This window comes from Pteropus vampyrus, unplaced genomic scaffold (genome assembly GCF_000151845.1).
Source record: "Pteropus vampyrus isolate Shadow unplaced genomic scaffold, Pvam_2.0 Scaffold109, whole genome shotgun sequence".
NCBI lineage: Eukaryota > Metazoa > Chordata > Mammalia > Chiroptera > Pteropodidae > Pteropus > Pteropus vampyrus.
The window spans coordinates 1074113-1098047 of NW_011888890.1; the positions used below are offsets into that span (position 1 = coordinate 1074113).

Below are 23935 nucleotides of genomic sequence, written 5' to 3' on the forward strand. Positions count from 1 at the left end.
GATGCCACAGAAATAAACATGAATGCTACACTACTGTTAGGCGACATGCCTTTCCTAACTAATTCAACACTGTTGTAAGCTCACTCCTTCTTCCATGTCTCCTCTTCATTTTATCTGTCATCTGCCACATATTATTATACACTTACTTGCAGGTTACTTTAAAATCTGCTTTGATTGGTTCTAGTATTTAAGTTTTGTATCCTCAACTAAATGGTATGGTAAGCAAAGGCAAAGATTCTGTCTAGTTCTTTTGTATCTTCCTCAGTGTGCCTGCCATTCATGGCTGTGAATACACTAGGCTTTCAGTAAATGCCAGAGAAATGGATGGCTTAGATTCAGCAGCATTCTTTGCTTGTCTAGAAAAGGCAATTTCAAACTTGATAGTGAATTTCAAAAAAAACTTGATAGGTGGGCACAGACAAGGATCTTCCCTGAAAACTTGCTATTGTACCTAAACCAAGGGAGTGATCCAGATTTTTTTTCAGCAAAAAAAATTATGCTGTTTTTTGTTGTTGTTGTTTTACCAGGGTAATTCTGCTCTTCCAATGAAGGTGATTAACATACTGCGATTGCTGCTCTACCATTCAATGCAAGGACATCCTGTTAATTTCTTTCTGTATAAAACTCGGTTATTTATTTATGACCTTTGCCTCATGCCTGCTAACTAAATTTAATGCTGAGCTCAGAATTTTACCCCTTCATCCTATTTCCTTAATTGTCTTCTTCTTTTTGCCCTAGAACAGTATTTATGAAATCTTAGCAAATATATTTAGTGATCCCATATTATTCTTCAATAAATTTTTGACTTCCCGAAGTAGAAGTTAAAAAAAACTGCTAACAACTACTCCTGCAGTTGAATTCTGGCTAGGGTCTCCTGCAGATAGTCAAAGATTTGGGTACTCTCTATATAGCTTGTCTCTCACCTCCCACAAATTCTATTACTTGTTCTGGAATTGAGACAAGATTCAGTGATCAATCTTTCTCTATCTACATTCCTGTAAAAGATGGTACAATATTGGCCACTTTCCAGGCGTGGAGCATGATGGTTATATAAAAATAATAAATTATATTATTCTGCTACAGCCTCAGCTATTTCTGCCTTTCAGAGTGCCTCTGACAAATGGCTCTCAGTATTGATACTACATTGCAGTTTAATTTCTCAAGTGACTAATGTTTTGAGGAGTTCCTATTTATATTAACACATGCACTGACCACAGCCTCCCCATGTTTTTTCCCCTCCTCTAACACTACTCCACATTTATGGAGATCTAGATGTATATCCCTCAAGATGGCTAATGTCATCTTCATGATGACACACCATGAGGCAGGTTAAGGTTGTCATCAGGGGACAGAAGTTGTAGACTCTACATGAGCCTTAGCATGTTTAGTTAAATCAGCTTCAAAATGGCACCACAGAATTCTTTCTCAACATCTGGTTGCTGAAATTTAGTCTAGTAGAATAAAGAATGAAGGTCTCTTCCATTCCTAAGAAAAGTACTCAGTTAAAACAATGGCACCCCCTGTGACCACAACAGCTCAGTTGGGAAACCCTACTCTTTTCTGATGCAAATTACCCTTTTCCCCCATTTCCAATAATTGCAGACCAACTCCTTCAATTGAGGGAAAAAAAAAAAAAACATAATTACTTTAAAAAACCACAAGCATTTGAGGGAAATCTGAAGTAGACCTTAAATTTGAGTCACATACTTGCTTTTAATGAGAATTCCACTTTCTAAAATGATCTGGCATTTACTGGCACACAATGGCAGATTTTCCCTTCATACTCCAAATTCTGTGCCCTCTCGTGAAATACATACTGGCTCCCAAAAACATAGAAGAGGGAGGGCCTCCTCAGGGAGAGAGCTAGAAAAAATTTACTTTTCAGACTGTAAATTCTAACACTATAAACTCCTCTTAACTCCTATGTCACCTTATATCGGTCACTTAATTCCAACTTCTGGAAAAGGAAGTAACTAGGGAGTCGCAGTTGGCAGAGAAACCAAAAAATGAACTGTTATTGTGGTTAACTTCAGAGAAGGAATTATTCTGACCACATCTAAAATCCTTCCAATTCACCACCTAGGTCAAATTACTTTATACCCAAAGGTTTTATTTAACCACTTCCATCATTAGCTAAAGTCGTGTGTGTGTTTGTGCATGTGTGTACTTAATATGTTATAGTGAATCTTAGTTCTGTTCCCCTCTAGAAGTACGATCTTGTACAAAATTACTTAACTTTTAGAGACTTGGGATTTTGGTTTTTAAAGCTGTAATACTACCTACGTCATAGAATCACTGAAAAGATTTTATTACATAAAAGCATCAAGCACTGGTTAGACACATCCTATACAATCAATAAATGAAAGATAATATGAAATATAGAGGTCAGGTTCAAAAAACGATGACTATTTTTAATGAACTAACCATCAGAAAGAAAGGGAGAGAGAGGACATGACTAAATTCTGTCCATCCCTAGAACAAGCACCTAAAATTGTCTGTGGTGAATCAACTGAATAGAGATGAGTATGTGCCCTCCTGAGAACTCCCATGTGAATTCTTTAGTCTCATTTGCCCCAAAAGAAAGAAGTCACTACTGCTGCTGCGAAGATCTCAGGAGCTATCATATTCAAAAGGCAGCAGATGTCAGCCATTTGATGAAATTTACCTTCCAGAAGACCAAAATCTCTGAGGAACAAGGCTGGTAAGAATGGGAGTTGTGAGTCACCCGGCATACAGGGTCTACAGTCTAGAAACAAGGTTTTGATACAGTGGAAAAATCAGAGAGGGGAATGGGTCTTGAAGGCAGCAGACCTAAACTAGTCCACCATCATTCCCTCTACATTTCATCTTGTCTTCCTTGATCGCAATCTCTATTTTCTTCATTTCTTTGTTTGTTTCTTACTGACTTGACTGAACGTAATGTAGAACTGAAATATATTTTCTACTACATACTTGTGAAAATCTCATATTCCCCATTCCTCAGTTTTAGGTGTGAATCAAGCATATTATACTTCTAGGAAAAAAATAAGTTAATGAAGCCATTTCTAAATTACTACTTTTTAACTAAATCAATTCCTCTTCCCAGAGGTTACAAATTCTCTAAAAACTTATTTTAAAGGTTCATACCCCAACACGACCTTTACCAACTTTTCTTCAATCTTTTCGTCTATTATTACAAAGCAGCCAATCTTTTATGGCTCTTCTAATATCTAAACTTTACCTTAGGAGGGAGCAGATTTCCCTAATGAGCCAATTTTATGGAAGGCCCTAAGATACTAAGTAATCTAAATGACTTGTTCAAAGTTAAATGGCAACTATTGAAATGTATATTCTCTATATGGGACACCCATTCAGACACACTGCCTCTTGAGTGATTATAAGGAAGTCTTAAAATTATGCAAAGTCAAATGATCTTTCAATAGATTAAATGTTTCTGGGAACCTTACCTTCCCCTAACTTCTTACCATTTAGCAACACATTCAAAACCCTTTTCACAAATTTAAAACATCTTTAGCTATCCTTTCCTATATTGGAAATAATTATTATCATTGAAGTCAATACACCAATTGATGCTTTTAAGAGAGGCCAACTCTAAATCAAATTTAGTTTGAACTCTCTCCACTGAACAAAAGAAATTCTAATGTTTTACTGATAGTCTGGTAGAAGTCCAATAAAATGTTTGTCAAATATATAAGATAATAAATAAATAATGACCTATTAAGTGTTTGTTACTGAGTAATAACTTTCTGGGGGGAAGGGAGATGAACTCAATTATTATTATTATTATTACTTTAAATTTTATTTTATTATTAGTTTCAAGTCGAACTCAATTATTTGATGTGGGCAGATCAAACATGAAAGATTTTTTGGAGGTCATTAATGCAGGCGTCAACTAAATGCAAATCAGTAAGATTTATGGAACTTCTATATTTCAGTTGCTGCTATTTGGAACATAATAGGTTCTCCATAAATGCATATTAAATTTCCATTTAATTTACAGTAACAACTTTAAAGTATTGTTTAAAGAAGAATATAAATTCTATGCCTTATAAAAGCTCAAAGGCTGTTCAAAGAGATAGAAATGTATAAAATTAAAAAAAAATACAGTGTGATAGATACTATAAATGAGTATATATCAAGGGGAACAACTGGTTCTTCCTTGAATGGATGGGCAAGGACATGTTATAAAGGATATCAGAGGGAGGTGGTGACCTTAGGAACAGGGTCTTGAAAATGAACAGATCCTACAACTGTCCAACATATATCCCACTCTGCTACTAAGGTAATCATTTTAAAACCCAAAACTGATTAAGCTACTTCTCTGCTAAAACTCATACATGTATTCCAAATACCCATAGAAAAAACTTCAATTTTTTTAGTGTGCCATTCGAGGCACCCTGATCTGGCCCCAAAACTTAGGCCATACCTTAGCCTTTCGGTTCTCCACTGTCACCTACATTTGATGCTCCTGAGTCTTTGCATGTCATGTCTCTCTTTTTTCTCCCTTAAGTCCTCCATGTTAAAATCATCTCTTTTAGATTCTGAACTCTTTGAAGGCAGGGATGCTTCCCTAGTTAGCCCTATAGGCCTAATCTTTGGTATAGTGAGTTTTAGTTGAGTAAGTCAAATGAATAGAAAATGACTGTTCCATAAACCACAAAAGTGCACAAAGAAGAAAGACTGGGCACCTTCTGTGCAGAAACATACATTAGAAGTCAAACAGACAAACTTTTGATGACAAAGAATGGGAATCGATGCACAATTAACAGGGCTAGGTCTCGTGGCCCAATGGTCTCAGTTATCCTCCCTTACTTTCTGAAGGAACATTTGGAAATGGGAGGGGGTAGATATAAGGAACTAGTATAAGTCAGAAACTGATTTTCGGCTTTCTCCTACAAAGGGAAGAAATGTTTGTGGAGGTCCAGGAAGCAGACCCCGAGTGTGAAAGCAGGAGGACGAGAAGCTTTTAATGAACTTTTTATGTAAGCTATCTTTCTCCTCCAAGGTCAAATTTATTCCAGGAATTCATTTTATTCTCCGACACTACAATGTGAGTATGAACAGGAAAACTAAAACTTAGAAGCATAATTTTAATTTACAGTCATTTTAGTACAAAGAAGAGACTGAACAAGCTAACTTATCAGTTCCCATCTGCCTTTAAAATTCTATGATTCTATAACAATATAGCTTTTATATCGAGGGATATCAAAGAGTAAATGAAACCCACACTGCAACCTGTTAACCTACAGATAGCCTTTTGCTAGAACTAAAATTAGTCATCATGTGATAAAGGGTTCCTTTGTCATATTCCTTTGCTTTAAGCAGGTAAAGAAATAGCCCATTGTCAACTAAAGAATATGAGATTTTTTTAAAGGCTTAGATTAGTCACCCGTCTTTCTCTCCAAAACCCTATCGACATACTAAAGTAGTGTATTTTTACAAATTAAATATATAGCATGCCAATAAGAATCACTTTAGAAAGAGAAAAGTCAAGATGCAAGAAATAAAAACTTGAGGGAAGGGATACAAATGCATGCATTTTATAACAGAGACACCTAAAAGAAAGGCAAACATATCCATCTTTTTATACAGGAGGAAGAGAGAACTATTCTCCTTGGGCAAACTTCACTCTCCCTCTTCTACCTCCCACTGTTGTGCCTCACTCTTGGCAGTCTACTTTCTACAGTGACTGATTTCTCTGGGATTTATAGTGAGTTAGCTTCATGTAATCACAATTCCGACTACATAATTTGCCATATTTTTCTTCGGCACAGTTAAAACACTGTACAGCTTTGGTTATAATGGAGGACTGCTTCATCTATTGGAGTGACATAAAACTATAGTTTTACAGTATTTTCTCTTTTCTCTATTAAATATTTATTAGACTAACACAAAGAAAACATGGGAAGAAGACTAAGTACTTTCCTTGTCTCTTATGAGCACATAAATGTGCAGGAAAATACTTGTTCTCTCGCTTGCTCATTCCCTCTCTCTCTTGTCTCTGTCTCTCTCTCCGTCTCTTTCTATCCCTCTGTTTCTCTCTCTCTACCTCTTTCCCTCTCTCCCTCCGCCCCCGCCTTCTATTTCTGTCTCTTCGTCTCTTCTCAATTACATTATACAGCATCCACTTCATTGCAATACTTGGCTAACCAGCCATCCACGGAAAGCATTAACTCTGTCACTTTGTTAATGGAGTCCTTGCTGGATCTGTACCCCCTTTCTTTAAATACAGTTCTGAGCAGGAAGAGAAATCTCTCTAAATACTTTTGGCAGAACTAAAATGATATTCTTAAGACGTGGCTTCCTACATATTTTTAATTATGCCTTTTCATCTATAGTATTTCCCACCAGAAAACTCAAAACTTTAGATTTCCCTTACTGTTGGTTAACATTGATTTTAAAATATATGTTCAATATTGCAAAACATTATTTTAGAGGATATTGCTATGTTGAGGTTCCTTACAGATAAGTAACTTAATTAATGAAAGAAAAACACAGAACTAGAGAATAGATATGTAATGTATCCTCTATTTCTTATCCTCACGCATTCCATCTAGCTCAATTATTGAATTTTCTTTTAAAAAGTGCTTCATTTTTTTTCCTGCTTAATAGGGAGATTAGGTTCATACCACCATATCTCAAGGATTAAAATAAGGATTTATTTGGGATCAAAACCACAATTTGTCCACAAGGAATTAACTGAAAAACATTGGCCAGTAAAATTTAAGAGAAAAATATCACATACCTGTGGGAGAGCAGATCAAACCTACTGACCAGTGCGGATACAAATACTTCTGCATAAAAAGTGTTAAACCTCCCAACATCTCTGACCAAAGGTTTGCACTGCTTCATTAACTAGCACCAAAACCCCCACAAATGAAAGCAGGGATAATCGTATCTGACCTTTCTGGCCTAAGATTAAGTTCAATGACTCTCTACTGATCCAAGGATTGAGTGAACCAAAGGTCATGACCAGGATCATCTACACTTCTTGCTTTCAAAGCCTTTAGCCTATAGAATGAAAAGAAGACAGCGTACTGGTCATTGTCCAGATTGCTAACTTTCTACAGTGTGTTTTCAATTAAGTAAATAAAATGTAGTAATTAAATCAAGATTGCGTAATATGTTTTTGATTTGTAATCTCATTTAAATTAATTAACTGACTCAATCCTTGTTTAGTTTTTAAACTGGCCTAGTTAGGAAAGAGTCCCTGGGAGCAAATCCAGTTTTCTATCTTTAAAAACAAGGCAGAGCAATCTGGCATACTTAAAAAAAAATTTTAAATGCACCAGCAAAATATAAATACAGAGGCAAGGGTGTTAGTGTAGAGGAAGGAGGAGTTTTATGGCATAATTTTGACTAAAAAAATAGTTCTCGCACTACAGAGAAATAAACCAAAACATTATTTATTCAAAACATTTCTTTTCCAATTTTATGAAGATTGCATGTTTGTTGGAAGCAAAACATTTCCAGCTGTATTTTAAGTTTCTGAAGAGAGTTGTAAGATTTATTATCTTTCATAAATGCTGCCCATATCTCATAATATTAGATGAACACGCCACTGCGTACTTTAAGGAACAATTTGCCAATGCGCTCTGCCACATGAAAACAATGAAGTCCTTTCCAAAACCCAGCCAGATCCAGTAGGAAAAGATGAGATGAATGTTCCGTCTTTCCCATCTGGGAGACATTGTGGATTTTAGCAATACTATGTAATATAATTTTTTTTTCCTTGAAAACCAAGAAACGTGCATTTTATAGCAAGGTATGTAGTGCAAAGAGAATGTTGGTGAAATATGAATCTGGAAATGAAAACCAGAATGTCATCGGACTCAAGAACATAATTATAGAGGCAAATTGAAAAATTGATGCAAAATTTCAACATACACCAAACGCAACGTTTATGATTCTATTAGCATTAATTTTTCTCTTAAAAGGAAAGCATGGGAAAATAGATGCTCTTTTACCTCCAAAGTCCTGAACAACACTTGTTACATTGCCTGGCACAGCCACTTATCTGCTTTATTTTGTCCTGGGGTCTTCATGCATTATTCTAAATCCTACACATAACACATTCTTGCGTACACATGGCCCTTTTGTGCTATGTTGTTTCTTCTATCTCCCCAAAACTTAATACAATATGTATATCTAGATTAAATCCAGACACAAGACTTTCTAATATTTCATTGGCAATCTTTCTTCTCAAGGAACAGGACATGTTTTCTCAAAACTGTCTGGAGAGTTAGAAATCCTGAGCTCCATTCAGTAACTGCCAACCACTTGTACTCTGACCCTTAGCAAACCACTTCATGCCTGAAGCAGTTTTCATCTTGCCCAATCACTTAAAACTGGATAAGAAAAAGGTAAGAGTTTTTAAATCTTAGTCATTTGCAACAGGATTAAGAGAGAAAAAATTAAGTTCACACAACAGTGAAAATACAGTCAAGTATTTGTGGGGAAAGGCTAAGATATTTTTTAAAAATATACTTTAATGTTTAATTCTCTTCCCACCAAAAAATAAAACCCCACCTAGTTAGTTCTCCTCTGTTTTCATTCTATATACATCGCCTTGAAAATACTAACAACATAGGTAATTAAAGGACTGGATTAGTGTCCAACTCTCCTATTAGATTGTAAAATTTATGGGGGTCAAGATACATGTTAGCCTTTTTCACTGTGTAGCATAATTCCTTGCATATATGCTCAATCATGTTTGTTAAATGAATAAGCACTATTTTACAGTGAATAAGAACTTGGCTGGTATCACTTAAAAAACTTTTTATCTTCCTCAAATTAAAATTAAATTGCCAGTAATGCTAATCATAGCTTTTATTTGTTTGGTTATCTACACATTTTCTATTTCTTAAATATCTACAACCTATCTACAAATAGAAATTTAACAGTTGATTCAGTCAATGACCAAAAAGTCATATTCCTATTGTTTTCAGTGCTCATTTTATCATAGGCATGTGTTCCTAAAAAGAAATATTTTACTTGAATAGATTTCTACATTATGTTAGATAAAAAGATATTTTGCCAAAACACTAAAATTTTTATGTTTAAATCATGAGTTTGGAGAAAAGAAATTAGATGTTTGGTGTTTTTTTTTTTTTTACATACCCTATTAGTCATACATGTATAATTAATAACTAGCCCTTGCTTTATCATTAAATCATGGCTCTTAAGTCTATGATGATATATTCATATAAAAATAAATGCATATGTTTAATCAAAGGTACATAATAATTAGCAGAGTAATAGAGTAAGACAAAGATAATATATTCTCTACTAAGGTAAAGTCGATTGGTGTATCAGACATTCGTTATTACTTTTGTTTATAAAATAATTTTATCATAATATTGGAGGAAAAAAAAATCAGAGAAGTCACTTGATGAAACAGGAAGCTTGCTGATGTGGCAGATAATGGTATTAAATGTCCTTAACAGTTCCTTGATAAGTGGTTCAAAGAACTTCTGTTCCCATGTTTTCAAGGCAAAAGCTAATTTACCAGGAATAAAAACACTTGAATAATGCATCATGTGAACTAACATTTTTGAAAAAGGATAAAATAAGGAAACAAATGAGGAGACAGTAACTTCCTCCTACAAATTAAAACTATGCATGAGAGGAAAATAACTCAATTTTACTGATAAAATAAAAACAAAAAATGGCTAATATTTTTTCTTCTTTTTTTAAGGGTCAAGATAATTCCAATAAGTGAAATAATGTTTCAAAGAACTTTGAAAAGTTTACAACCAAACAGAAATATGAAGATTTGTCATAATTTCATGGGACAATATTCCTTCAAATGGCCTTTTTAAGAGGAAAGTTAAAAAAAAAAAAAATACAGGTAATTTTAACCAAGCATAATAAAAAGCCTATTGTAGAAGCCTACCATGGAATCCACTGTTCATTACTATGGTTATTTGGGAAATGAGAAAAATATAATGACAGGCATGTCCACTTGCTGTATCCATTTTAATGAAAACGAGAGTATAAGGGCACAGAGCTATGCACCATGTGCTCAAAATTGCTCCCATTTTGTCATTTTACTCAGTTTATCTTTAATAGAGATTCAGATAAACTCGTGATTCAAAAATCTCAAAGCTAAATCTGAAGAGTATAAAAAAGTACAAGTTTCTGCATAATGTCCCATCTATATGTCTTAACCCTGAATGGTATCAAACCTATGTAATTTTATATATCAAATGCCTTCCAGATGTGACAAAATTTTAATACAGACCAACTTCAAGATTTTTTTACTGCAGACTCATCTCCCATGCTCATAAAGATTTTCACTGCACAAAACATTGCATATGGCTAATGTTCAATTTTCCAAATTGATTATTATGTTGACATTTCAAAACTGACATTGCCTTCCATTCAAAAAACAAACTATGCTGCATATCCAACGCCCCCTCCAAAAAAAAAAAATCACAAAGTACCAGAAACCACATCATTATTTTCAAGTTGTAGACAGTGCTTGATTATAAAGACAGTTGAACTTTTCCTTGTCCATTCTTGGTACCTCTAAAAGATGTAAAAGGGAAAGGAGAGGTCATCTATAATTCTTTGTTGAAGCTAATTGCCATCAGAACATTTGAGCCTGTCACCTGTTGTTTTTGGTTTTAAAGATTGGTTCTAGTTAGAGAAGATCAAATTCTTCCTGACCTTTAAAGTGTATGTAAAAATTTGAAAATTAACCAACAAGATCATTCATGGAGAATTTTCAAAAGCATTTAACAATAGTGCTATGATAAAATATATATATATATATATAAACTAAACTTTCCTGAAAGATTAAGACAAAAATAAAAAGAACAAAAACAGAGTCACTCAAAGCCAGTGAGAAAACTGGTATGATAAGGCTTTGGATAATATCATGCAAACTTAATCTCTCCCACAAAATTAATGCATTGAATCTTACCTCAATTCCATCCCCCACTCCACTCACAAAATTTTATTTGCCACGTAGTATTAATTTGTCCTCAGAGCCATCTCTCAGTCTGTTTCTGCAAACTACATTTCCCAGCTGTTAACAACTGGCTTCAGGCTAGGTCTAACCAATGGGAGACATCAGTGGGAGTTTGAAAATTTGGAGGGCAGGAAGAAAGGAGAAGGGGAGGTTTTTCTTCTCTTTTCTCTACTTTGACAAGTGTCTCCAAGAGATGGCTTGGTCTCCTTTGTGATTCTAGCTTCCAATGGATGGATCCCTCTCAATGTGGTCCCCACTCCCCTCAGGCAGCTCCAGCTCAAGGTCTCTGGTAACATTAGCTTCTCCTCTACCCCTCCAGCCTTAGTAATGGTAGTGAGTTCCTAATGATGCTAATGTGTAGGTTGCCTCACTGTTCATGTGGCTTTTTATCTGTTCTAACATCATTGTAATGGGACTCTCTACAAATTTCTTTCTATTGGACTCTGGTAGGAGCTCTATTTTTCTGGACCCTGGCAAATATATGTGCTTTTTGAAGTTGGACATATTCGGCACTCTGAAATGAATGTCAGATAGTAGATCTAACAGTATTAGGCAGATTAAGTATAGTATCATTTAGAATATTCATAAATTTCAAGTATGTGTCATGATTCTCATTTAAAAAGGTGAGAAAGTACTGTCACCACTCAGTTCGAAGTATGAAATATTACAACCCAAAGTCTTTTGTAATGCATGATACGGACACATAAAGATAATCAAGGTTGAAAACAGATTAATTACTTAGATTTTCAATGTCAAGCTATAAATACACCCTTTTAGGAGATTTGATAATTCCTCCACCAACCTAGCATCACTATTTCTTCCTTTTACCATTTTGTAGTCTTTCTATCCGACTTCTGACAAATTACACGATACTTGGATTTTTCCTTGTGTATATGGTTTTCCTACAAATATGACTGCATGCTCCTTGATTGGATCAATTATGAGTCTGATTATTTTTTGGAACACTATACATTTACTTATAACTCATGGCACAAATGACTTTGATTTGCTAATCAGTTGTCTGAATAGCTAACAGCATTATGTGGAGATAATCGAAAGATTGTCTTAAATGCACACCAGTATACATCAACATAATAAAAATACAACTTGAAAAGAGAAATAATTTCAACATCACTCGTTTTCTCTAAGAAATAGTTCATAAGACCTCATTTGACATTTAGCATTTTCACATAAGAAAAGTCATAAAATATGAATAGACAAAAGGATTTTCTTCTATCAGAACTGCATAATCTATGATGCTTTATTACAACACTCCATAAAAAGAAGCTAGCAAAAAATATTTGTTTATATGTATAGGGAAGTATAGGAACTCACAAAACCAAATTCAACAATCATAAATCCAAACAGTATGAATACACTTGATGTTTTACAATGTGCTAGATAACAGCCCCATTAGAGGGAAGTGACATCATGGAAAATATATAGCATCGATTCACATGTTGCCAACTTTTTCTGATGAAACTTTAACAGAATGACACTGGTGCCTGGTGGGAGCATTCAGCTGCCAGCACTGCACTGTAATACTATGTCCCTGTGTTTCCTCCCAAAATCATCCTGAACTCTTCCCACCTCACCAAGTTTTTAAACATTATTGTCCTAGTTTGTGATAGTTGCCACCAAACATCATATGGAGATTGTCTCAACTGAAAATTACTGTTTATTAATTTTTTAAAGCTGAGCCTGAAATTTATTTTAGTCAATCTATGTCACTCAAGGCAAAATTTATAAATTTAATTCAATAAATCTTTATTGAAAGAAGAAAATGGGTCAAAGTCTAAATAGGCATAAAATGATCATGAAGTAAGTCCAGCAATAATTTCCACTTTTTGCGTTTTGCCATTCCTCCATTTTATTTCTAATGAGAAAATTATACTGCGGTAAATAAACTAAGAGACAAACTCCACACTACGACAGTATGTAGACATAGTGCAGAGACGTTAAAAAACATCAGAATAATGCTGAGACCACAAGATAGAGACAGTCCCTGAGTTTCTCTGGCAATGGGAGTGAGAGGCAGGAAGCCTAAAGACAGATAGTGAATATAAAGTGAATGTAAATTTTAACCAGGATATTTACTACACACATATTATTCTAAACTTAGACTTTTACTATAAGTTTCAGTCTGAAAAAGGACAGCAAGAAATTATCCCCAGTTCTTCTAATGTACTCTATGCAAATTCTGTGGGTTAAGAACCATCATCTAGGAATATATAACTCGGTTAGAGCCAATATAAAACAATGAAATTGAATTGTTTGTTTACAATATACGAAGCAGATAACTGAAATTTTGACAGCTGTAACTGACCCAGAAATAGGTTTAAAAAGGCAGCCTCTAGAAATGGGCTCATTGAGCAGAGAAGAACTAATCTCCAATTTCAAACAATGTATTTGAAGTTTTGGTTGGAAGTCAGTAAACGCAAAATCTCTATCTACTTACAAATGTCACAGCAAATATAATGGAACAAAATAACATGATACTGAAGGCGGGCCATACCATTTCATCTCAGCTCGCTCTCGATCCTCCTCTCTGTCTCTCATATGGGAAGTTAAGTCTCTTAGTATGGTACCTAGGTTTCTCCACAGTGTGCTAAGTCCAACCTGGAAGGAAATATTAAGTCTTGGCGTGTTGGCTGAAAATGCCAAAAGCAGGTACTAGAGAGTGCTAACTGTGTTGTCTCTCTGTTCAAGAATTGGATTGAAGCCATTAAGTTACTTCATAGGACCATTCAACTCCTGCAAGAGGTGAAGGACTTTCGGTATAACTGACCTAAGCAGAACTGAAACTAGCTAACGAAGACAGCAAGGATATATGTTACAGCTTCCATCAGCAACCTGCAAAACTCTGTCACCTCCCCGAGAGGAGCAAAGCCCTTCTCCCTCCTATGACACTTAAATATAAGAGATGAAACAAAGAGCTACTTACAAGAAAATGATGCTTGTCATTTTACATTTTGTTGACAAAATATTCAAGTTTTAGCCAACCCTATCTATAAAGGATACTTTCAAGTTTTTTTGCTTGAAAATATAAACTATAAATGAGAAGACTATCGTGCTCTTGCGTCACTCTCACTTCTTTAGGTTTGCGTATCTAATGGCAATATTAGCAACTGCAATGAATTCAGGGCTCCAGACCCAAATGGAATACATAAATTAGGTCTCCCCAACTTGGATCCCAAGGCAAAGTTTACTGCTCACATTAGGCTCCCATTCAAAGTGACCTGCGCCTTTTTAAAGTGACAACATTGCTCAGCTTTCTTTTCACTGAGCGGGAATCTTTTGTGGTATTATGGATGTGTATGTCACACTCTGAGACCCAAAACACAATAGACAACACAAAAGGGTAGGGGTCGGGGGGAGCCCAGGAATCCAGTGAGGGCATTTGAAAAAAAGAAGCAGGGGTGGGGCGGGGGGGGGGTTAAGGAAATGGTTTTTAAACTTTCCTTTGAAAAAATAAACAATAATAAAATAATAACTGAACATTCTCTATTAATATCCAGTAATTACCAAAACAAATAAATTTGCTGATATAATCCAATCAACTGGTAAAGAATACTACTTATCTCCTCAGTCCATTTGCCCTGCTAAAAGTACTCCTGAATGGTGGATGCTTTCTATGTTATTTTAACACGTTCACTTTGGTTTAACTTTTTTTCTGTTCATCTGTTTACCTGGGTTCGTTTTCAGCTTAACATTCATTAAGCATTAAGACACAAGAGGTGCAATGGTGATAAAGTCTCAAGGCCATTACTCTTCCCATGGGACTGACAAGAAGAATCCATGATAAGTGGAAGATAGCTTCATTTACTTGGGTTAAAGAGAAGAAATATGAACCCACTCTAGACCTTGAAAATCAAAGAGAGAGCTTTAAAATTTCATATATGTATATTTTGTTTAACTTTTCTTTTTTTTTTCCCATTAGAAGACAAGGTTTGACAAAATTGAGGGCATTTCTGATTTTTCAGCTCCTAGTCTGCTGAAGGAGATTCCTGTTCAAGAAAGAGAACGATGCCATTTCTGATGCTTGTCGACACCAGCACACTGGACACTTGTGGAGCCAAAAGCCCTACTCCAAGATACAGCTGCTTTAACCACAAAGCAAACAATAGTAATTAAGAACATCAAGTTAATTGTGTCACCTCCCCAGGGAATGTGTCCTCCAAGGCTCTTTGAAATCATGTTGGAAGATGAGTAGCAATTTTACTCCCAATTCTCCTATTCCCACAAAAAAAAAGGGGGGGGGCTAAATTCCTCACATCCACCCTCAGAACTATGGAATCTATAAGCAAAAACCTTAAAAAAAAAATCAGACTACTTAGATAAGTTCTTTGTTGTGTAGTTTATTTAACCAGAGAAACTCTGATCATCGGCTTCTGATAATCTGTTCAAAGTTTGTTGTTAATCTCATGGAATTTTTGAAGCTTGAGAATTATAAAGATGCTTAAATGTATTTTTTAATTCAGAATTATAAATGTAATTTTTAATTAGTCTTTCATTAATGATCAAGAAGACTGATAGTTTGAATCTAATCCATCAAGAATTTGCAAAATCTATGTCATATATGTTAGAACAACTAGATGTTGACAATAAGGCTCTTTCTTACCTTCCATTTGTACTAAGTGATAAAGATAGCAACAATACCTTTACATTTTTCAAAGCATTTTCACCTACATTATTTCACAATTCTAACAGGTTATCCTTTAGTCTCCTCCTTTGCAATGGCCAGAAAAGAATGTAGCTTAAAAACTTGCAGAGAGTAAGAGGAAATCTTCATTTTTTCCTTGCGGTTCCCCTACTGACTTTCTTTGTGACCTCTGGGATGTCACTTAACCACTCTCTGCTTCAATCACCTATCTCAAACAAGAGATAATAAAACTTTGTATGTCAGTCCACTGAGGGTATTAAAACAATGAATCTGATAGGATGTCTCTAACACACTTTGGTCTCTAAAGGGAAAGTTGCCATAAAAATAAAAACATTGTTGTTATTATTCTAATTGAGTTATTTGCAAATGGAGCTTCTTGATGGAGCCTGGCCCTCAGATAAGAAAATTCTGCCAGTCCTCTAGGGTACAATTGCCTCATGGCAATTACACCCATAACCACATTTCCTTATTACTGTCACAAAAGACTATGGATCAAGGGGAGGCAAAAGGGGAGTTTAAGAAAAAATAGGCTATTTCTTTTCAATGGAAGATGCCGAAGTTGCAAATTTGGAACCCAGGCTATAGGTAAACTTTGACAGAACATGTGTTCCAAATTAGTGTACTGTTTGTTCATCGTGTCAGAAACACAAATTTCCGGAAGCTGCAGCTTTTTAACAAATTTTGGAAACAGTTTAGAAAAAAAAAATGGCAAAATTACAAAGGTAACTTGGGTCTGACTCTAGGAATGCTACAAAATAATGACACAAAATAATGCTACAAAAAAAAAAAGTTTAATGCTGTACTATCCTTACCAACAAGGGTGGCATATCACAAAATGTAAAAGGCACAAAGAAAAATTAAACTGAGCTTAGGAAGAAAAGGCTACAGTTTCACATAAAAAAGTGGGGGGAGGGGCGGGGAGAATGTTGGGGCTATGTTGAACTTTCCTTCAATCTACAGGAAGAACATACCATGTCCCCTCTGTTAAATGCCAGCACCCATAGGAATTAGTAGGTGGTTCAGTTTTAGGCATTTTAAGAACTCCATATTCCTCAAAGGAAATTTTTTCAAGGTAAAGAAAAAAGTTGCTTTGCATTGTGAAATATTAGAGACACTGAGCTTTCCTCTAATGAGGGATATCAGTAGGCTCATCACTCTGCACATTTCCAGGAAACATTACTCACAGTGTGGGCTACAAAGAGGAAGCCCTCTAGAGTTGTTTAATCTACAACTTGTGGTGGCCCTATTGTCATGGAAAAGCTCTATTAAAAATCTTTAAATTTAGGGTTCAAATAAGGGACAGTTATTTGGATAAAGTTTCTTCTATTATTAGTTTTTTTTTTAATGCCAATCTTATGAAAAAAGTGTTTGTTGTTGTTGTCGGTTTGCACATAATCTAAAGATTCCAATTAAGCTCTAGGTCTCCAAAAAGATCAACTGAAGGAGACACGAGGAACAATTTGTTAAATGGTGACAATAAATGTTACTTGACTTATTTTGATTTTGTAATCAGTGACACATTCAATCCACAAATTGTAATGAGCAGCAGAATCCTTTGAGATGCTTGTTAAAAATTCAGATTCTTCAATCTCACCCCCCATGGCTATGATTGGTATAGCAGCGCTGGGAGCAAAAGAGTCACACTTTCAACAAGCACCCCAGGTTACTCTCTTGTGCATTGTTCTCAGACTGCTTAAGAGGATGCTTGCTCATAGACACCAAGCTGGAAAGTACAAAGTAGCTTGTGACTTGAGTCCTTAAAAAAAACAAATAAACAAAAATACAGTGTTTAAGCCAAGACCAATCTCCACGTTTTCTCTCCCTGCCATGCACCAGGAGTCAGCTTCAGCCAAAAATCACAAGTATATACTGAATCCTAAAAAGCAAACTAAATCCAAATCCACATTGAACCATTCTGAACTCTATCACACTTCACAGAGCTTTAAATAGAATCCTACTAGAATCCTTATCCCTTGACTGGCCAACAGATCCTTTGGGTTCTGTTGCTTTATCCAAGTGATCCAAAGTGACCCCAGGTTCCACTCTCTGCATGTTCAGTTGTACACTTTTCTCCAAGTTGAACACACAAGGATTAAAAAGAAAACACAAATATTGGCATAGGTGACTTGAGGTTGCTTGACCTTTCTGAAGGAAGATTTTTGGCAACGGTGTCTTGGCAGCTCTCTAGAAGGCAAGGCCAGGACACAAAGAGGAAGACAGGAAGCCGGGAGCTGGCCATGTGTCCTTGGCAGGCAGCAGTGCGGCAGGGTGAACCACCTCATCCCTGCCAAACCAGAAACAGTGGGGAAAGCCCAACTAATTGGCAAGTTGCAGTCGGCTGCAGTGTACATCCTCTGCTTTAAATGCCTGATAAGTTAAATGGTGTGCCAGACCCTAATCTACTTAAACAGGATCCAACTTTACTTTCGGAAACTTAATTTGCTCCTGTTGGTGCTTCCTTGAGGAAGTGGTGAAGCACCATCGTAGGATGGGTAAGGGCTGGTGAGATACAACAAAGTAAAGATATACTAGAGTTCAGTTATGCCTACAGACATTTTGCTTTTTGGAAAGGCCATATATTTTTGTGCTTTTGGTTTTAACTAACAAACGTTCCACTTGCTCATTTGTTTTCATTCAGAGGAAACTCTGAAGTCAACATTGCATACTGAGTGTGAACTTCAGTGCATTTGGAGGCCTCAGGCATTAAAATAATTTTAACAAAACCCTTTAAAGATACCCCAGGAGACAAGAGAGCTACACAGTTTGTAGTCAGCTATTGTTTTTACTTACACATTACTTGGCTCATTCATATTTTCTAATACAATCTGTATGTACTAGCATAATATCACCACTTTTCAGTCTTTTACTGCTAAAATAGGGAGCCACCAGAGAGAAGGGAAGCAGAGGAGATTGAGCAAATAAATTGCTCCTCACTGCTGTGGCTAACAGGGTGAGTCCAGGGACCTGGGCCGGAGCATAATTTTCCCCCTAGAGGAATGGCTGAAGGCTTGGGAAGAGCCATTAAAGGGGTGCACTCAGTGGTTGGGCACACTTTCCTTTTGCTTTCTGTGAAAGCAAAACTCACACTAAAATTTCAATGGGGTTTCTGCTTCTTTAAAAATAGTAGCCAATGGTGACATTAGATAGAGGGAAAACATGCAAATTTCCTCCACGCAATTAGAAGAGACAGAGTACGAATAAACATAACCCATTGTTTTCTACCAGAAGTTTCTTAAGGTCTACAGAATATTCATCCTTTAAGCAAGCCAGGACCCCTGTATGTTTGCATCTGTTTCCATGAAGTTATGTTGAGGAATAAAATGCAAGGGCAAAACTTCATACTTTCTGATCATATTTAAAAGGAGCAAATAATAATCCTCATGCCCAACACCAGCTCTCAGAGTTGAAAAGTCTAGATGTGTCCTAATTCCAAAATTACTATTTCTGTAAGCTACAACTTGCTTGACCTCTCCAGACCCTACTTGACTTTTGTCACTAATTATCTCTAACTTTTAAATATTTTCTTTTCATTTTCCTTCAGGGCTTCACTCCTTCCTAGTTCTAAGCTTCCCTTTCTGGGGTTTCTTCATGATTTGTATGGCTACTTCCTTCTCATCTGTCGACCCCTTACATGTTGATGATCTCTAAGACAACCTACCCAAGTGGCCCTCTTCTCTATCCATGTTACTGCACCCCCCAAACCCTACCAAGCAAATTCAACCAGTTCCATGTTTACAAATATAACTCATCTGGGTGAAGGGAGTCAAAATCTCAATCTAGCCTCAATCTCTCTTTTCAACTGCAAAATCCCTCCTAATATTGCTAGTGCACAGCTCTTGCAAACTCTCAGCACCCCACCTCCCATCCGCACTTCAATTAATGGCACCCATATCCATTCAGTTCCCCATGCTGAAAACTGATGTATCTGGAAACCTCATCTCCCTAAAGCCTCACATTTAATTATTGGCCTAGACTCCACCTTTCATGTCCATTCCCTCATGTCAATTCCCTTACTGAACTTTCATGTCTCATCTGACAATAGCCTTAGGCTCCTCAGGCCATTAGGAGTCATTCCTCATAATGAAGTCAGACTCCATCCACCATACTGTCATCAGGAACCATATCACTTCACTCCTTAAAAAACTTTGATGCCTCTCTATTGCCCAGAACAATCAACAACCTCCTTAGTACAGCATTCAAGGCTCTTCATCATATGGGCCCAGCCTAACCTCATCTCTCACTACAGGCATCAGACAAACCATCATCTTTTACCCCTTCTTACAGCCACATCCAGCTTCCCAACAGTTAAGCTCCGACACACTTCTTGAAATTCGTAGACTATATCGTGCAACTGCAGGTCTCTATGTTTTTGCCTATATGGTTTCTATTCCTGGAATATCCCTGTTCAATGCTGGATAAACTCCTGATTCATCTTTCAAAGCCCTTGAATTTTATCCATCTTCTTGGAACCTCCAATATAGAACTTGAACACTACATATGTTTGGTTGCTAATATGTTGCTTATCTCTGTAAATCTGTGACTCCTTTATATCGCAATCTATCCTGAAAAATTTTGGGACTTCATTTAAGCTGCAGAAAGGATGTTATCCGGGACATACTATCCATGAAGAAACTCAGACAAAGCCCCCAAAGAAAGACAAAACAACTTAAGAGAAAGCTTCATAATGAGCTCCCAGTTTATACAGTTAATTAACACTCAATATTCTGATTCTGACTTGTACTTACTAGATTTATCCATATGTTTATTTAAAAAACAATAAAATGGTCATTGAGAACCTACAAGTTTCCACGTATCATCCTTGGAACTCAGTCTGTAATAGTGAAACACGTGATTTGTTTCCATCTTCATGCAGCTGACGGTTTAACCAGCATAGCTGACTTTCATTCACTTGTTAAGTAAAATTAGCTCTGTTTAAAATTTATAAATAAGAAGTATCCACAATTATTACATTTTGAAAATAAAATTGACATGTTACACACACAGAGGCTGAATAGTGAAACAAACTTTTTTGCTTGATTTTTCTTTTTAATGAGTAAAATACCTGAGAGAATAAAAGTCACAGCAGATGCACTGTTTAGCTGTGCTAAGCAGAATGCATAAAGGTGATATGATGGCAAAATAGCTATTGCAGCATAAAAGAACAAGACTATAAAATAATGAGATGACGGCTTTAAAATTCCCTGACCTCTACAGTCTCTCAGGCTAGCTAACAGGGATCTACTGACTAGCTTTGGGAGCTGAACAGTCTAATACAACTTAAGACTCAAAATTACTTTGGGTCACACCCCATAGATTGAATGGTGATGGAGCCAGACTAAATGAGGGACTCAAAAGGAGTCCTGAGGGAAAACATCATAAGAATGGTTTTCTATTACAAAAATCCATCATTGAGAAGAAAAAAAAAAAAAGAAAAAGCTAATTTTAAAAACCATAACCAAGGCAAATTTTCTAAAGAAAAAATAAAATGAGTTGAAAATCTTTTTTGTCTTTAAAAAAACTATACATATGACATTTATACGGTTTTCTCTAATGTATGTGAAAAATGTGAAAGCAAATATATGCAGAGATATCACGAAGTATGATGTCATATTCCTTATGAAAAAAAAAATTCCTTTTCACAAATTTAGCTTTAAAACTCTATGACCTCTACCATTTTTTTTAGGTTAGTTGAAAAGGGTCTATTGACTAGCTTTGAGAGCTGAACAGTTGAATGCTACTTTGGATAGAAAATTATTTCTTTCACTCCATAAGAATAATTATCACGGCGATCACACAATTATTATAATTATATCTGTAAGAAATGTTAATGGGAATTTATCTCTGAAACAGTCTCATGCATTGCAGGGGACATTTATCTTTTTTAATGATCACCAACACAAGTGTCTTTTTGTAGCTATATAAATGATTTTACCTCTTTCTATTAATACCCTCTTGCATGCGTTAGAAGCCAAAGGAGACAGCCCTCACAGTTTTTTCCCCCTTAAAGCAATTGTTTCAGTTAAGCCGGGCCTGTGGCCTTTTTTGAGAGAGAGCTCCACTTCCCGTTCATGGCAACATAACCTTCGCAATGAGCTTTTCTAAATGGATGGGAACCCCCTCCCCAAAAAAAGCCCCTCAGATCTGTGTTTCATAAACTGTACTCTAAGAGAAGTAGCAATAAAGTTTATTACAGACCTAAAGTATCTGCATAAACCCGGTTAATTGAAAAGTGGGTGGAGAAGGCTGCCAAATTAAATGTTTACATTAGCACAGCTGTATTGTAAAAACATTCTGCCCCCTGCGCTTTGTAATTATAAGATATTTCTGGACTGTGTATCTCTACAAAGTTTATCCCCACTGCCAAGAGTGTCTTGGCACGGAGAGGCTGCCGTTTTTGGCAGCCAGGAGCTCTCTGAGCGGGCAGGACCTAAGATGGCTGCCAAGCGGCCTCCTGAAATGTCGCCGGCCCGAGCCCGCCTCGCCGGGGGCAAAGGTCAGCCGGCTGCTCTGGGCTAAGTCTGCCTCCAAGGACACCCCAAAGCGTGCTTCCCGCAGAACGCGAGCTGGCACCACAACGTTGTGTTTGGGGTTTTTTTTTCTTTTCTTTTTTTTTTTAAAGCTGTTTTAGAAACTACCAAACAATAAGATAATCCAACGAGTTAGGAAGTGGTGACAAGGGGTCTTTATGAAATTCCACGCACCTCAACATTTCAATTATGCATAGGCCCACAATGCTTTGTGCTCGTGAAAAACAAACTTTAATTTTGAAGGGGAAAAAAGTAAAAAAACAAAAAAAACCCACAAAAGTCCGACCATACAGAACGTACTACAGAAAAGCATGAGCAAAGCCAACGTTTTTTCCGATTTTCAATGGCATAACTTCAGCATGGACATGCAGTCTTTATCAAAGCATGTCTACGCAAAATAAAAACAAAAAAAAATTAATTTTCTTCCTTCCCTTTCTTTAAAAGGCTATACTTCTCCTACATCATTAAAATACAGATAATATATATTTTTAAAAACTTTTTAGACTTTTCTACGGCAAACACCCATAGTACAAAACCCATTTAATTGTGAAAATTGAGACTGAACCATAGTATATGAAAGTTCCAAGGACTGAACAAAAGGGGAGAGGGAGAACTGTGTGAAACTATAGACATTCCAATTTGCTCATAATAGGAACATACAAAACACTTGAAAAAATAAATAAAGGTAAAATGCTTCAGAAGTACATCTGAACCTCACATAACGTTAATTTTCTCTGTCCCTTTTTTTCTCTACTGAATGTAAGTCCTAACTAAAATGCTGTGACCACAGCTGCCAAATACTACATAATGAGGTCACTGGATTTTTCTCTTTTCGGGTGTGCCACAAGTTTAAGCTCAGGTTGAGAGACACATTAGGCCTGGTGTACTATCCTGTAATCATTACTGGCAGTGATTACTCTTATGTAATTCTAAGCTTCAATTGAATCCAACACTGCCTCTGCCGAGAGAGAATGCAGAGGTGAAAGATGAATTCCATAATGCTGACACAGACTGGGAGCATTCATTATATTCATAGTGCTTATTCACTAAATGCCCAGTCTGTCTATCTTTAATTATAAATCTATACACTCAGCACAGCCATACCAATAATTCTTACCTAATTTTTTAAAGTCTCCATCATAATAAAGCCTAATATCTCTTTAAAGGTATAATTTCAGTACTGTCTATTGTCCACTATTCACCTAAAATATATATATAAAGGTCTAAAAAGTATATATATGTATGTGAATAAATATATACATACTTCTTGCATGTTTTTAAGGCAGAAAAAAATTCTCACTATTATGATTCTGCACAATAGACATTTAGGAAGTTTTAGCCTCTATTTCATTAGTTATCACGAGGATCAAAGTCACATGTCTGTATAACAGCAGGTAACTCTTAACAAACTGGTGAACAAAGTTGGTGTGTTCAGAAAGCATCCCTAGTTCACTATTAATTTCCTAATACCTTTTAAACTTGAACTATTTTTACTTCGATGAGATTTTAAGATACTGCTAACATTAACTCTTCTTCCTGAAAGTTCCCAAATTCGAAAACAACAATCTGTTCAACAAACAGAGGAATTCAGTAAATGCTGATTGATCATCAACTACATACAGAGATGTTGTGCTATTTATATACAGAACTATAGGATTAAGGCAACATGCTTTAAAAAAAATAAAAAATAATTTCTGACTTTCTTGTTTCTTGTGTTGGTCATTTTTGGTACAACTTGCCAAATGCATATATTTTTTATTCCCAACTAGA

General features: G+C 36.0%; 1 protein-coding gene across 7 annotated transcripts in view; it reads right to left on the bottom strand.

Moving 5' to 3' along the window:
- The window catches only part of NFIB (nuclear factor I B), a 220183-nt gene that overhangs the window by 95267 nt on the left and 100981 nt on the right, over positions 1-23935 (bottom strand). The window lies entirely within an intron of this gene.